Consider the following 5,155-nt stretch of genomic DNA (forward strand, 5'->3'; position numbering starts at 1 on the left):
AAACTGCTGTCAGACATGAGCTGTGTTCCAATTCGTCGGCTGCATCCTTCGGAGGACCCGGCCTTTGCGGTCTACGTGGGCCGGGATGGTGGGGACAGAGAGGCTGTAACTACATCTGCTGGTGTCACTGTGACCTCAGAGCAGTTTACATGAAACATGAAACGAATTACAACTTTTGCGATATTGACCAGCTCATGATGCAGAGTGTAGACTGTATCTGTGATAATGAAAATGATTTAAGGACTGGTTTATGACACGTCTATAAAAAATATAAAGTCTGTACAAATGTGAAACTACAAAGTTAAAAGCAGCTGGAACGACAGCTGTTCAAAGCTGAACACTTACATCAGCCAGAAGACAGAGTGAGTCCTCCATCTCTCTGAAGGAGGCCATCGTGGTGAGCACAGATGCAGCAGCAGTGTGGATGTGTCCACTCTCACAGTGTCTCTCTTTCAAGTTTGTCCTCACATTCTCAAAAAAAGAACATGTCTATGCAGATGCCCAGAGCCTAACAACACACCCGCTATAAAAACTTTTGCACCACCAGATTTTCATATACTTACATTTGAAAGTGTTCGTCTCCTGCATTAACTCCCACTTCGATCACTATCATTATCAGAAAAATATCTCCTGTATGGCCCGCAATGAATCCTGGGATATGTTGGGCCACAAAGGACACACCTGACCCATCCTTCAAATTCAGGGAAATGAAGGACGCATTTGGAAGACTTCAAATTTGAACAGCCTTCGTCGCGTCCATGTGATACAATTTCCTACAAATGTGGCATTCGAAGCATCCTCTCCCTGAATTTGGAAACACCCAATGTGATGATAGAGAGCAGGAAGAACCAGTCTCAACAAGAGACACACACACCTGATTTCCTGTAACTGCAGAGGGGAGGAGCCACCCGAGCAGGTGGGAACAGGAAGAGAAACAGCTGAGCCTCCGTCAGAGCAGCAGGAGGACGGTGGAGCTGAGGCAGGGTGAGTGTTAACACCACATTGTTGTAGTTTTGCTGTCAGAGTCTCTGAGTGTGTTTGTTTGTGTGACTGTAGAGAGAAGAAGAGTCACAGTGAGCTCTGTAGCTGTGATTGGCTCAATAATCACCTTCAATGGACTGAACGCAGAGAACGAGCCAAGGAACCTGACAAACCTGTTTGTGTGTGTGTCTGTGTGTGTGTGTGTACCTGTTTAGACATGTTTGTGAGGACAAAGAGTTGGTATGCTACTATGTGGGCTAATAGAGTCCCACAAAATGGCCGTCCTCACGAGTTTGAGGATATTTTTGAGGCTTTTTGGTGTCCTCACTAAAATCTGAAAACAAGTGTCTGTGTGTGTGTCTGTGTGTGTATGTGTCATAAAGAGAGTCGAGTTCACGGTCGCACACTTTCTATCTCAGAGGCTGTATCCCAATTCTTCGGAGCCCCTCTGATGACATGGTCCAAAAAATAAATCAATTGTGGCCACAAAATACTACTTTGTGCGCACGAAATGCTAATTTGTGGGCACGAAACACTTGACCAATAACCGTGATCCTTCCCAGGCCCTTGCAGTTGGTTGACAATAAAATCTATCCCGGCGTCCAGGCCCTGTAAAGCAACTGGGCTCTCAGTATCCTGTTTAAATGTCTCTCCGTAATAATGGTTCCTTGCATTGCAGGCTTTTCAAAATGCATTGTAGCTCATTCCCAGCCTAAAATAAAACTCACTCATACCGTCTCTGTCCACGGTGTATAGGTTTAGCCTACTCTCATGCTTGTGTCTCTACGCAGCTGTCCAGGAATTGTATCAATATGATGTTGCCACAAATGCGTAATTCGTTGCCACATTATACCCATTTCGTGCTCTCGAAAATAGTATTTCGAGGGTATTTTGTGGCCACAATTTATTTATTTTTGGACCATGTCATCAGAGGGGCTCCGTACAATTCAGGTACTATTATTATACTATTAGTGTTACTAATAGTTACTGTCCCTCCACACATACGACTTGGTTCTCCTTCTATGCCCCAGCTTTGTTTACTTTTTCCCACCGAGGCTTCTAGACTTCTGATTGGCCAGCATTTCTGCACGGTTAGGAATATATCTCCACCTGTTGCTTTGGCATGTTCCTAGCAGTGTTTTCCTTCATTTCTGCCTTTACGTGTGGACGGGATTATTTTTGAAAACAAAAACGGAAAATCTCCGTTCTCAAAAATACCCGTGTACGTGTGGACGTAGCCTCAGTCTATGTATTTACTGCTTTGTGGTGAAGGTCCGTGTCTCATGTCAGTGTGTTTAGTTTGCGTTTCCTCTGTCTCATCTTGTCAATCACTCCCAGCTGTGTCCTGGGACAGGGATAAAGGGCAAAAAAACAAAAACCAACTAAATAAGCAGACAAAAAAAAAATAAATATATATATATATATATACACACACACACATACATCAATCACCTGGATCACCTGTTGAGAAAGAAAAAAGAAAACAAGCAGAAGAAAACGAGAGCAATACAATAAACAACATCACAATGATATATAGTAATATAACAGTAAATACTAAATATTAAACATTATTGTGCAGCACATAAGATCAACAGAACACAGTGTGCTTTGAGGTACACTCTAAGAACTAAAACTGATAATTACTTAAATATTTTGGTGCAACACACTGACATTTTAGACCTTCTTCAGAATACTGTATATACTATGGGCATCATGGTGCTGATCCAGAATCCTTACATTATTATTTATTACTAGAGCTACAATAATAAAGCAATGAGGAGGGGGAAGTAATAAATATGAAATAATGTATTTATGATGATTCCATTTGTTTCACTATCCACTCTGTGCAGGGCAAAGCTTATTACATGTATAGAGATACAATCATTTTACTGCTGTAAAATCCAAATTTTGTCTTATTTAAAATATAAATCTAATATAATCTGCATCTTAATGTATGTTCTTTAAAATACAGTGTGTTTTTTAATATATTATAATTATAATAATGCATAATTATGTGGACATGTATATTAGATCGTTTTTTAGTGAAATATAATCCCCCCAGAAGGGCAGGAAATGCTCTGTAACTTACTTTAAAACTAAATATGTTCACTAAAACGGTGACAGAGCTACAGACCCATGACAGCCTTACACAGGTAGCCAGCAGCTATGACCAGCACTACATGTGCAGTTAATAAAAGGACAGGTAATGTTTGTCACGCTGTTGCACACACAGCACGCTCGTTTGTTTCAGTTCGTCAAATTGCCACAAGACAACTTACCAACGTGTACGTAATAAGCTAATACTCCTGTGTGCTACACACTACAGTGTACGCTGTACAGCTACTTACTGGGTTTGTCGCATCAGTCTGTGTCTCTGAGTTAACTTGTGTTTCTCCTACAGCTCCGGACCGCAAAAAATGCGCGTGCTCTTTGTGAGCTCGTTCCCGGCTCGTAACCAGCGCGTTCTGCCGTCGAGGGCGATCATTGGTTAAATGTGATCATGTGACTGATGCAAGCCAGATCCTTTTATTTAGCAAAACTGTGATTAATAGTTAAATATTATTGTTGAGGGGCACAGACAGGACTCCGCACGCACGCACACATTAAAAAAAAATAATACTTTTTTTTTTTTTAAAGTTGCCTCAACAAAAGGGCACCTTGGGCACCCATCAGGAAAGGGGCGGGTGCTCAAGCCCCTCTAGCCCCCCCCCTCTGCACGTGCCTGTCGCAGAGAACGGGGGTGTGAGAAGACTCCAAAACCTCCCTCCGCCCGCTCATTGTAGTGTTGATGCATGTGTGTTCTAAGGTGCATTTCCCCAGCTTTGGAAAATTCAGAGGCACAGATGAAGCTGGGGTACACAAAAACTGTAAAGCCAGGTGGAAAAGGTTCAGATAAGATGTCTTCCTGTTCCCCCAGTACGTTAAAGGATCCTCTGATCTTGGAATGTTTCTCTCCGACACTCTCCACAATACTAAGGGGTTGGCAGTCCGTTATAATAAAACTCAGGACTGCATGGTCCAGAACAGACTTCCTAGGTGCTTGATTTCAAAATAATAAAACGCATGTTAATTAAAAAATGATGATAAAGCAGTTCAGTGTCAATATAGGCCGACCTGTGTTCATTCTCGGTGTGTTTGTCTCCTCATTTTCATGTTTGGTTCTGTAATGCCTGAACACTGAGGAGGTGCTTTTGATTGTGTAACAAAGCTCAGCAGAATAGAAAATAAATAATTTACACTGCAAGTCACATTGCTGTTTTTCCTATTCTGATAGATTACACTGAAACAAAGACAGACAAACTATTCCCTTATTTGCAGTTAAAAGATCAAAATGATCCCACACAGCAGAAACATTTTTTTTCTTTCAAGCTCAATTTTGTTATGGAGAGATGTTTTTTTTTTTTTTATCTTTGCGAGAGTAATTTTGGCTTTTTGGGGGGGTTTTTTGGTGGCGACTCATCCCATTGACAGATGCAGATGCGGTACCTTTTAAACACAGTTTAGCGCGTTGGTAATGAGCGATACAGCAGCTGTATCGATCACGTGACTTTTTCTTAAAGCGACACACGCACCGATACAGGTTTCGCTCTGTGAGCTTGATACAAGCGTCGGTGCATCAGTGTTGCTGGACCCATCACTACTATATAGTGATGTGTTGTGGTGCTTTGCTCCCACCCCTTGTGTTCCGTGTTTTCGTCTTCCCTTCGTGTAATTCTTCATATTCGTGTACTGTTAGTTTTCCCAGTTTAGGTTTTTGCTTAGTTTCCATGCTCACCTTCGCCGTTTCTGTTTGTATCACCATGTGATGAATAAACTCACTTGCATCTGAGCTGCCTGCATAAAGGGTCCTTTAATAATTTACACACGGCTCGCAAACCGTGACGAAAACACTGGAAAAATTGGGCTGTTCTAAAACGTTTGACGGGTAGTGTATATATTTAGTTTATATATTTTCTTTATTTATAATAGTTTGTTTTATATTGTAGCAAAGTGTTACTTGGATACTTCTCTATGTGCTTCTTCATGTGCAATTTTGTTGCATTCTGAGCCTTAGAAATTTATTGGTGGTAGTGATGAACTGCTGTTAGAATCAAGTTAAATTATGATAAATCAGACAATTACCTCTCCAGCTGTTGTTACAGTCTTTGTTTATCGGGTCCTTACAGGGTAAAAG

Source organism: Diplotaxodon limnothrissa, linkage group LG23, assembly GCF_057381915.1.
Source record: "Diplotaxodon limnothrissa isolate DT_005_m linkage group LG23, D_limnothrissa_male_GT1.1, whole genome shotgun sequence".
Lineage (NCBI taxonomy): Eukaryota > Metazoa > Chordata > Actinopteri > Cichliformes > Cichlidae > Diplotaxodon > Diplotaxodon limnothrissa.